Below are 12,699 nucleotides of genomic sequence, written 5' to 3'. Positions count from 1 at the left end.
CTAAACAAGGATGCAGGGATGGGGAGGTATGGGGAAGTCGAAGGAAAGAAGGGTATGAAAATACAATTTTGAAGTCATATTTGTTTAAATGTTTTATATGTTTTTGTTTTGTGTTTTGATTTTCTGTTTTGTGTCTTGTTTTTATTATGTGTTTGGCGCCAGCGCTTAATGGCGGTCCGAGCCTCGAGCTCCGAGGCAGGACTGCTCCGTTAGTTCGGGTCTTACCCGCTACGGCAAGCGGGGGACCCCTAAAATCACAGGCGCGGAGCCTGTGAACAAAGGAGATTCGGTGGGCACCCTTTGCGCCCCCCGGTACTGTGAGGGAGCCTTTTTAAAGGCTTCTGAGCGGCATCGGGGTAAGCGCGGTGCTGAGAGTCGTCACCCAGCTAGCGGAGTGAAGCCGCGTCGCCATGAGCGGAGAGCGCCGATTCCTTCCTGCAATTGGAATTTGACCACAACACCCGTGAGTAAGATTGGAAAAGTAACGGGACTAAAAAAAAAGAAAAAATTGGCTGAAAACGGGAAAGGCAAAAATTAAGGAAGTCTGCCTCCCCGGAACTGCAGAAGGAATAAAGCAACGAAAATCAAGCTGCACTTAAAGGGAACCTTTCTAATTTTTTTAAGCTGTCAAACTGACATCGGACTTAAAACCTCCCCCCAGATTGGCAGGAGAAGGGGGGAAGGGATTGGAACGTTGTTAATCTGCTGGAAAATTAATGGAAAATTAAGACCTTCCATTGCCAAATCCCCTGGGGTCGGGCTGCCCAAACAAGACACCGGGACGTGGACTGTCAAACTTTGAGAAGTGGGGACTTGTTTGCAAAAAAGTTATCGGACCTTAGATGTACTTTGCTGCACTTTGGCCACATAGAAAAATAGAGACATTACAATTTGGACATTGGAAACTCTTGGCTACTGTTATACTTCCTTGCTTCTTTGTTTTCTTCTATCTCTGCCATTTGGATACAATTGAATGCTCCCTCTAGAGGGCTCTATCTGAAACTGTTGCACTTGAAAAAGTAACAGTGGGATTTTCCACTTGGGAATCAACTCTGTGAAAACGACCTTGAGGATATGAGTGCCCCTACAGAAGAGATAGTAACAAGGCAGAAAGCAAAACAATCTCACAAGAAAAGGGCCTCTATATCAGGAACTGCAGCTGTGCAGGAAAAAACACCAGCTTCTATGGATCCTATGACTCAGGCTCTACTTAAAATAAATCAATCCCTGGAAGCATTGACAAAACTTTCGACAGAGAATTCTAAAAAATTAACAGAGTTGACAACAAGGTTGGATGTGAATACGGCTAGTGTTGCATCGAACACAGATTCTATAAATAGATTAATTCAGGAAAGTTCAGAAACACGAAAGATTGCAGAAAGTGCAAAAATAACGGCTGAAGAGACAAGGGAAAAATTTGGGCCTATTATTAAAAAAGTGAATGAGCATGATGCAGCCCTCTCCTTACTGGAACTTCAACGTAAAGAGAAGAATTTAAAATTTAGATTGGTGCCTGAAGGGGAAGGGGACAACCTTGTGAAATTTCTCACAGAGAACATCATAACTTTTTGGCAGGAGGAATGGGAGGAAGATGAGGAACTTGAGATAATATCAGCCTTTCGACTGGGTAGAAGGCAGGACAAAAAACCAAGGGACTGCCTAATTACATTGAGATCAAAAGAAGAAAGAGATAGAATATTGAATTTGCATTATCAAAAGGCATTGGTGATCCAAAATTGTCAGATACAGATTTTTAAGGACATTCCTAAATACATTTTAGAGGTGAGAACATATTACAAGAGTTTAGTAGACCTGCTGAAGAAAAACACTATACCATTCAGATGGGAGTTTCCACAAGGATTGTCCTTTAACTTCAATGGAAGGAAGATTAAAATAAAAACAATTCAGGACAAAGAACTATTTCTAGAGAAGTATCTGGAGGATCTGCAGAAAGGAACCGTGGAGGAGAGGGAACCACCCGATATAGCAAATTTGTCATTTGGACTTTCACTACCACCATCGGAGGAAGAGCAGAAGCTTGGAGCAGTTGGAGGAACAGCTACCTAAATACAAAATGTCTCTGCAACTCCTTAGTTGGAATTGTAATGGTTTGAACCTTCCTCGGAAAAGAAGACAGGTTTTTCACATTTTGAAGAAAGAACAATTAGACATAATATGTTTGCAAGAAACCCATATTGCCAGGATACACAGGAAATTATTAATAAATAAGAGACTCGGTCAAGAATTCATCTCATCAGACAAAGTAAAGAAAAGAGGTGTGGTGATCTATGCAAAGGAAAAGTTGGCTCCAAAATTAATATTTAAAGATGAACAAGGAAGATACCTGGCAATTGAAATACAAATTCAAGGAGAAAAGATATTAATTGTGGGAGTTTATGCCCCAAATGAAGGGAAGGCTGAATTTTTTAGGAAGTTGCATGAGACATTAGTTGACTTTTTAGATTATAAAATCCTAATGATGGGAGATATGAATGGAGTTGTCTCAACAAACATGGACAAAGCACAGAGACAAGTGATTTCGAAAGAAGGGAGACTACCAAGGATCTTTTTTGAAATGACTGAAACAATGGACTTGATTGACATTTGGAGAACAAAGAATCCTTTAGAGAGAGAGGGAACTTTCTTCTCAGAAGCAAACATGACATGGACAAGAATAGACCAAATTTGGATTTCTAGTAGTCTGGCGTCAAGAACAAAAAAAGTAGAAATCTGCCCAAAAACGTGCTCCGACCATAATGCGGTCAAGATGGAGATGAAACTAACAACAACTGGTTCCTTTAGATGGAGAATGAATGACACCCTATTCAAGGACGAAGAGATCCATAAGAAGGCCCTTAAAACATTAAAAGATTACTTTGAGATCAACAGGAAAACAGATGTGGAAAAAAGAATAATTTGGGACGCAAGCAAAGCCGTGATGCGAGGTTTCCTAATTCAACAAAATTCTATTAAGAGGAAGCAACAAAATGAAAAGAAGGAAAAAATTTTAGAAAAAATAAAAGAAGGAGAGAAGAAGTTGAGGTCCAAACCAAAGTCTCATGAGATTTTGAGAGAAATAAAGTTTCATCAGATGCAATACATGGAACTCATGAACCAACAAATAGAATGGAAGATAAAGCAAATGAGACAAAAAACTTTTGAATCAGCGGATAAATGTGGGAAACTTCTGTCATGGCAATTGAAAAAAAGGCAGAAAATGAATACGGTAACAAGTTTAGAAATGGATGGAAAGATTATCCACAAACCCAACGAGATTAACAATTGTTTTCAAAGCTTTTTTAAGAAATTGTATGCACAAGGGCCAACCAACGAGCAAGAAATAGAAGAATTCATCAGAAAATACGGTTTACCAAAAATCTCAGAACAAAGTAAAAGGATCTTAAACGAGGAAATAACAGATCAAGAAATAGAGGGTGCCATTCAAAATATGAAATTGGGAAAATCACCAGGACCAGATGGCCTGACGGCCAAATACTACAAAATGCTGAAAGAATGGCTGATACAACCATTGAAGGAAGTTTGCAATGAAATTTTGAAGGGGAAAAAGGCACCTGAATCGTGGAAAGAGGCTTTTATCTCACTTATACCGAAAACAGAGACTGAGAAGAACCAGGTTAAAAACTACCGCCCTATATCCTTACTCAATGTGGATTACAAAATTTTTGCAGACATTTTGGCAAAAAGATTGAAAAGAGTGTTGGCAGAAGAGATTCATAAGGACCAAACAGGCTTTCTCCCAGGTAGACATATGTCAGACAATGTGAGGAACATTATAGACATTTTGGAGCTGCTGGACGTTGACATTAATAGGAAAGCAGTTTTGATTTTTGTGGACGCGGAGAAAGCCTTTGACAACATTTGTTGGACTTTTATGAAAAAGAATCTCCAAGGGATGGGGGTAGGACAAGGTTTCGAAAACGGTATAGGTGCAATATACTCTCAACAAAAGGCCAAATTAATTGTAAATAACGTGGTAACAGAAGAAATACCTATAGAAAAAGGTACACGACAGGGCTGCCCAATATCCCCTTTGCTTTTTATATCGGTCCTGGAGGTTTTGTTAAACATGATTAGAAAGGACCAGTTGGTTAAAGGAGTCCAGGTCGGAGTTAGACATTATAAATTAAGAGCATTTGCAGATGACCTAGTATTGACTTTGCAACAGCCAGACACTAGTACTAAAAGAGTATTAGAACTAATTGAAACATTTGGTCGAGTAGCAGGTTTTAAATTGAATAGACAAAAAACGAAAGTGTTGGAAAAAAATTTAACAATGGAAGAAAGAGAGAGTTTTCAGAATGAAACAGGTTTGGAAATTACAAAAAGGGTAAAATACCTGGGGGTAAACTTAACATCCAAGAATGTGAACTTATTTAAGGATAATTATGAAAAATGTTGGTCAGAAGTTAAAAAGGATCTGGAAATATGGTCAAGGCTGAAACTTTCCTTGTTAGGCCGAATCGCTACTATTAAGATGAATGTATTGCCTAGAATGCTGTTTTTATTCCAGACGTTGCAGATTGTGGACAAGATGGACTGTTTCAAGAAGTGGCAGAAAGACATATCAAAATTTGTCTGGCAGGGCAAAAAGCCCAGAATTAAATTTAAGATTTTAACTGATGCAAAGGATAGAGGGGGGTTTGCCCTGCCGGACTTAAGACTTTATTATGAATCAGCAGCTTTCTGCTGGTTGAAACACTGGCTACTTCTTGAAAATACTGACATTTTGGATCTGGAAGGGTATGACAATAGTTTTGGTTGGCATGCATATTTATGGTATGACAAGGTAAAGGTGTATAAAAGTTTTAAAAACCATATTGTAAGGAAAGCATTGTACAACGTTTGGATTAGATACAAAGATTTGTTGGAAAGTAAAACCCCTAGGTGGGTGTCACCAATGGAAGCTAGGGAAGTAAAAAAGCTTAATATGGATTCTAAATGGCCAAAATATCATGAGATCATAGAATACGATGGTGAAAGGGTGAAACTTCAGAGTTATGAGAAACTAAAACCTAAGGTTCGAGATTGGTTGCATTACTATCAGATAAATGAGACGTTTAAACAGGACAGGAAAATAGGATTTCAGAAAGAGAAGTCAAAATTAGAAACAGAATTGTTGGAACCCAATACTAAGAATTTATCAAGAATGTATAACTTGCTGTTAAAATGGAATACACAGGATGAAACGGTGAAATCAGCTATGATCAAATGGGCACAAGATATAGGTCATGATATCATGTTTGCTGACTGGGAACAATTATGGACCACCGGTATTAAATTTACTGCATGTAATGCTTTGAAAGAAAATATTATGAAAATGATCTACCGGTGGTACATGACCCCAGTCAAGCTAGCAAAAATTTATCATTTGCCTAATAATAAGTGTTGGAAATGTAATGAGACTGAAGGCACTTTCTACCACCTTTGGTGGACCTGCCCAAAGGTTAAAGCTTTCTGGGAAATGATCTATAATGAAATTAAGAAGGTCCTTAAGTGGACTTTTCCTAAGAAACCAGAGGCTTTCCTCTTGGGTATGGTGGGCCAAGTGGTGTTAAGGAAGGATAGGACTTTCTTTATGTATGCCACTACAGCAGCAAGAATTCTACTGGCAAAGTATTGGAAGACGCAAGAACTACCTACTCTGGAAGAATGGCAAACAAAGGTGATCGACTTTATGGGACTGGCTGAGATGACGGGCAGAATCCGGGACCAGGGGAAAGAGACAGTGGAAGAGGACTGGAAGAATTTCAAAATATATCTTAAAAATAATTGTAAAATTGAGGAATGTTAAGATGTCAGGGGGTAAGAAGTAAAGAATTGCAGCAGTAAACAAAAAAAAAAACTTAAGAAATATTTACGAAAAGGAATTAAGACAACGGACTTAAGGGTTGCTAAAGAATTATTAAACAAGGATGCAGGGATGGGGAGGTATGGGGAAGTCAAAGAAAAAAGGCTATGAACCGATGAGTATGAAGTTATATTGTGTTACATTGTTCTTTATTTTATGTGTGGAAAATTAATAAAAATTATTATAAAAAAAAAAAAAAAAAAATGAAAAATGAATAAAAATTATTTTTTTTAAAAAAGAGTCTAATAGTACCTGGCTGAATTATAGGCACATCATGGTTACGCTGTTTTTGATATTTGTGTAAAAAGTGGAAATAAATGAGGTACTAGTTTAATGCAGCTGCCCAAAGTGACCTTGCTAATTACTGTCATTTCGGTAATTACAGGGCAATGCACCTTTTCCACCAAAGTCCACAAGTATGAGCACAAGCAAAGAAAAATAATTTGTTTCCATGCCAGAGCTACAATTTGTGTGGTTCCTTTGCTTCATCCAAGCACATTCCTTCCTATAGGGTCCCAATGCTTCATCGTCTAACCACAGCCACCCACCAACCAGACCCTTCTGGTCACTTCATAACAGCATTATGATATTGGCCATTTTAGCTTCAATTCCTTTCCTAATGATCCCTAGCACGGAATTTGCCGTTCTATGGCTTCTTCACACTGGCGCAATATCTTCATCGAGCAATCCATTATGACTCCAAGGTCACATACCTGCTCTGTCACCTCCAATTCACACCCCTGAGCATATATATGGAATTTATATTTTTTTGCCCCAATTTGCATTATGATACAATCAAGGAAAGTCATAGTACAGTGGTACCTCGGGTTAAGAACTTAATTCGTTCTGGAGGTCCGCTCTTAACCTGAAACTGTTCTTAACCTGAGGTACCTCTTTAACTAATGGGGCCTCCTGCTGCCACTATGCTGCCGCCATGCGATTTCTGTTCTCATCCTGAAGCAAAGTTCTTAACCCGAGGTACTATATCTGAGTTAGCGGAGTCTGTAACTGGAGGTACCACTGTACCACTCCACTGTGCCTTGGTCAGACCACAAATGGCAAGGTGACTCAAACCCGTGCCACTGGAGTAGGGAATTTCTTTCAGTCCAAAGACTCTGCAAAGTATCGCTTCTTGATCCCTTGCTGTCATTTGAGGCTCAGGTGGCCTTGATGGCATGGAGTGCCTTGCATCACCTTTGGTTGGGGGCCCAGCTGCAGCCCTATCTGGACAAGGATATCCTAACTTTATCAGCCTGGATAAGTCAGTTGCTTAGACTGTGGTGCTGATAGCACCAAGGTTGCAGGTTTGATCCCCATTGTCACGGTCCGGGTTACAGGCAGTCGGAGTCCCGGCTTGGTACGTCAGGAACGGGGTAGAGGTAGGGAAGCAGGAATCAGAGGTCCAGGGGTCAGGAAACCAAGAGTCTGGGCCAAAGTCTGGAAGGTCCCAGTCCTGTGAGGCCCTAGCAGTTACAGTGCCTGGCTCCTGCATGCACTCCTGACACCCGTGTAGGATGCAGGTGGTAGGACTAGATGATCCTCAGTGTCTCTTCCAACTCCACAATGCTATGATTCTGTTAAACTTCTTCTTCCTATACTCCTGGAACCTCTAGGTTGGATTATTGCAATGTGTGTATAACAGGGCTTCCTCGAAAAACATTCAGAATCTTCAGCTACTGCAGAATTTCATGACTAGCTTCTTTGCTGGGGCAAGACATTTTAAGCATATACTGTAACACCAATGCTGGCCCAACTGCACTAGCTGCGGATTACTTTCCAGGTACAATTCAAAGTGCTGGTTTGGACCTGTAAAGCCTTGAAGGGCTCAGGACTGCAGAACCTGAAGGACCTCTCTACTTATTTAAACCAATTCAGATAATAATAATAATAATAATAATAATAATAATAATAATAATAATAATAAATTTTATTTATATCCCGCCCTCACCAGCCGAGGCTGGTGAGGGCGGGATATAAATAAAATTTATTATTATTCAAAATAATCCAACGTTCTAAAAACATCAAAATAATCCAACGTTCTAAAAACATTTCATTATAAAACTTAATTAAAATCAAATTGGTGGCAACCATTAAGCAAAATTCTGTGCAGATTGCCAGAGGAGAGGGTCAGGCTGCGCCCTGACCAAAGGCCTCGTGGAACAGCTCTGTCTTGCAGGTCCTGCGGAAAGATGTCAGATCTCGCAGGGCCCTAGTATCTTGTGACAGAGCGTCTCACCAGATTGGAGCCGTGACCGAGAAAGCCCTGGCTCTAGTTGAGGCCAGCCTAACCTCTCTGTGATGCTGTGATCATCATCCAAGGCCCTTTTTTTGTGCCTCAGAGAGTGGCAACACAATAGTGGGCCTTTTCTGTGGTGGCTCCCCACTTGTGGAATTCTCTATGCAGGGAAGCTCACCTGTCAACTTCATTACATATTTCTGCACGCCATCCCAATCTCCTAGCATTGTGAGATTCCAAGGATTCCTAACGTGTTTCCTTTGGAATGAAGTACAGCAGAGACTGTGGTGTCTTTATTATATATGGTTTATTTACACATATAAACAACTCTGTGTTTGTCTTTCTAACTACCCTAGAGTTGAAAGAGGGAGGCCCACACGTTTGCTGTCTAACACAGAACCATTCCCTTTGTTTCCTTAATAACCCATTACCTAATCTGACTTTAGAAAATATGAATCCTTGCTTCAATTTTAACTCTTGCTGGACCTAGGAATTAGGAATGAAAAGTGTCTCAGCTTACAGACTACCTGCTCAAACTCATGAAATGTAAATAGGTTGAAGGTCCCAGGACAGTAGTATCAATGGAATAGATCTTTTCTTCACTACTCTTCATCCCCAGCAAGCATGGGCAGTGACCAGAGATGATGGGAGTTACAGTCCAATACTATCAGGAGACCCAATGCAAACTATGTTTAGGCTTCTGTGGGGAGAGACAGGAATCACATGTAGGACAGCATCTGATGGAGGTTGAAGAATGACAGGGCTACCTGGGAAGCTGGTTTTGAGGAAGAGTTTAAACATACGGCTTAGAGTGAATGGCTCTTGCTCACTAGCAGAGCTCAGCTGAGATACATAAGGGATAAAGTTTTCAAAAGCCCAAGTTGCATGGGGGAAAACTCCCTTTGATACACCACGGAGCACAATTGACAGTAATTGGAGAGAAGGGATGATGGTCTGGATGAGAAGAAGGGATATGGACCTTCCCAACCCTCTTTCTATACCCTGGCCAAGTCTCAAATTGAATCAATTCAGAAAGTTATACCATACATGAGAGGCACTGCTTCACAAGGGAGCAGATCTTGGGCTATAGTGCGATGACACTGACATAGCACTTTGCTTGTTCTGAGACTTGAGGACTTTAGCAAAACAGATCCCCCACCCTGTAATTTTTTATAATTATCGATCAGCATCACTACTTCCAGAAGTCACATGGGAAATCACACGCCAGGCACAATAACAGCCACAGAAACAGCCCTTTCCAATTATGAGGACCCTGTGTTGTAGTCTATATAGGCACCTGTCCTATCAACTTACATGAATCCAGTTAGGGAGGTGGATTTGGGGCTGGTGCATAGCTCCATGCAGCCAAGTTTCCCTATAACTTTAGCCAAGACTGAAATGCTGTTGATAACTAAATGTAAACATGATGACCTCCAGCTGCAGTTCAGCACAAAAATGGTTAGCGCTCCACCTGCTTTTCCTGCTGTTGATGCTGCATTGTTCTTCTAGCAAGTATTTGAACTCCTCCACAAGCAGATTGAGACAACCAATTCAAACCAATTCATTTGGTCCTCCAGCAGACATGATCATTGGTGAATTCATATCCGTTACGCAAGGAAACTTCAGAATGCATGAATTTACAGAAAAACCCAAAACCTCTTCGTTTACTGCTAGGTAAGTAGTTATTTATTTATTTATTGGAGAATTGTCTGCTGGGCCCACTGATCATTCTTGATGAAATAAACGACTGCATCAGCTTCTCCTGTAAGCCTTCTAGGATACATTCAGGCTTATGTCCCACCACTTGAATTAGCTTCTGTCATTCCACTATGCCCTCCTGACGGGACCACTGGTGCCCATGCAGAACACATGACCATTTTGGGAAGGCTGGAATGAAGGAAAGAAAGGAGAACCAGCAGCAATGACCACCCCCACCCTTAACTTCACTCATAATCACACACACACACAGAGAGAGAGAGACATCCTTCACAAGGACACTGTAGGACAATACTGCCTGCAAACGGCACCTGCCTCCTCTTCCCTGAAAGTGCAAATATCTGCATGCATAAACCCAAGCATTTGGGACACATTTACTTGAAAACAAGTCCTTTCATTGTGGTCAGTGAGTTTCTTCTTTGGTAAAAGAGCAGAGGACAACCAACTCTTAAGCATGGGCTTCAGACAGAATCCTGTTGGAAACCATGGGGATTTCAAAGAGCTTAAGTTTGTTTCCTGGATTGCCCCTGCTTTTTGCCCATATGGGCTCCATCCACAACCTAGTTCAGGTTTTGAAGCCGCTTGAAACCCATAGATTTTGCAACCCATCCCTATGCCAAGTATGCCTCCCTCTCCCCCCCCCCCCCAGCATGCATTGGCTTCTAACCGAAAAGGGCAAACCTATGCATGTCTACTCTGAAGTAATCACCACTGCCTTGTAAGTGGTTGCAACCGGAATGCAGCTTAAATCATATTTCTGTGAGAGCCACTTTTATGAAAGCCAATGGGATGCTTCCTCTCAAATATTTGGATATAACGGATCACATGACAAAGTGCATGCACACCATTTGAATCGCAATGCTTTCGGGGGGGGGGGAGGCTTTCTCCAATATTTGGGGGGGGGGTCCCTTTCAGCCCCTAGGAGTTGGATCCTATGTCTGTAATCCCATTCATGCTTATTGGGGAAGCAAAATTCATTGAAAAAAGAAAAGAAAAGGAGGGATTTGCTTCCCAAGTACTTTTTTAAAAGGCATTCAGCAAGGTAAGGAAATATTGGAGTGAGCTGAGCTGGTTTGCAAAGAGACCCAGAGCAAATGGAGCATCATATACCAACAAAACAAACGGAGCCTGGGTGAGACAGACCCTGCGTTCCCCAGAAGCAATCTGCTCTGTCATTTGCTAATGGCTTGGAGTTGCATTAAATCAGCAATTTTGGAAAACTCAGCATGCAGAAAGCAGCGAGGGGGGGGGGATACTGCAGATTTTGCTCATCTGCTGTTTCTCTGTCTGTTCCTGGAGCTCATTTCTGGCAGTCCAAATGTAGCATGGAGAGAGAGGGAGAGGGAGAGAGGAGGAGAGACCATCCCAGTCCTACCCTCCCATCTCTCTTCCTCTCTTACGCTGTGATTCAAGGACTGATAAAAAGCCCTTGTGTCTTGGAGCACACTGGTATACTCAATGGTTGTTCTACAGGATGAATTGAGAACACATTCCCATGAATACTTCATGGTTCAGAAATGGAAGGGAGGTGTGGTGGACAAAGCAGCAGAAGAAGAGGTTGGCATGGACATTGTGTTTAAGAGAGAGGCAAAAGAGGTTAACAGAAGAACTTAACAGGTTTCCCATATCCAAACCCACCAATTCATCCACAGCATGACAATGAATCCCTTTGAATTCACCATTTACATAAATCTAATCAAAATCTATAAGGAGACTGCTCTAGTTTCATTAGTTTGAATAAAATGCTCCTTTCCTATGGGTTGCAACATTCAAGGTACATAGATTCACAAATCAAAACTGAAACACAGTTGTTTCTCTTCTGTCAATATTGCAGTCTTTTCCGTCTCATTGCAGACTCATCCCGAAAAACTACCAGCATGTTCTTGCCTTCATCTTTGCCATGCAAGAGATCAATAAGAATGCCAAATTCTTATCCAACATCACACTGGGATCAACATTTTATGAGAATGCTTTTAATCCTTTGCTAACGTGTTGGAAAACTCTTGCTCTTCTTTCCATGGGACAACGAATTATCCCCAATTACCACTTTAATGGGGAAGATAAATTAATTGCCGTCGTTGGAGGGCTCACCTCCCAAAACTCCCTTCAGATGGCCAATATATTAAACACCTACAAGATTCCACAGGTATGTGTGCAGATACATAGATACAACCACAAGGGCAGACATACACAGAAAACCCCAAAAGAGCATCCATGTTAGCTCTCGATCCCATTACATTATGTTTTCTACACTTGTGTCCTACATTAGACTTCGTATGGGTACATGATTATGTTAAAGCCTCCTAGCTATGTGTTGCCAACAGTGCCGTCTCAAGTAGCATTGGGATTTCGGAAGGGGGGGATAAACCCATAATACTAATAATTCAAGCTCTGGTTCTTCCAAACCTGGCCATGCCTCAAATCACCAGCTTCCTGCTTAGAAACTTCTCCTAGTTTGAGACTTAATAATGCCAGGGGTGTATACTTAGAAAAGTAAGACCAGGTAGTTAACCACCACAATAATGAAGTATTATTTCTATGAACAAATGGATGGTTTTCAGATTCCTAAAAATATAATGCCTTTCCCTTTAGCTCAGCTATGGCTCCTTGGATCCAGGGCTGAGTGACCAAAGGCGCTTCCCTTCCTTCTTCCAAATGGTCCCCAATGAAGAAGCTCAGTATGATGGCATTGTCTGGCTACTCAGGAAATTTGGGTGGAACTGGATTGGCCTCCTTGTTTCAGATGATGACAGTGGAGAAACCTTCCTTCGTACTCTCAGACCAAGGCTTTTCCAAAATAATCTTTGCATTTCTTGGACACTGGTGATCCCACTAGTGACAGTATTTTTACCTATTGAGCTACTTCAAGAAAAATTGA

This window comes from Podarcis cretensis, assembly GCF_951804945.1.
Source record: "Podarcis cretensis genome assembly, chromosome: 13".
NCBI lineage: Eukaryota > Metazoa > Chordata > Lepidosauria > Squamata > Lacertidae > Podarcis > Podarcis cretensis.
This window is presented reverse-complemented; position numbering follows the sequence as displayed.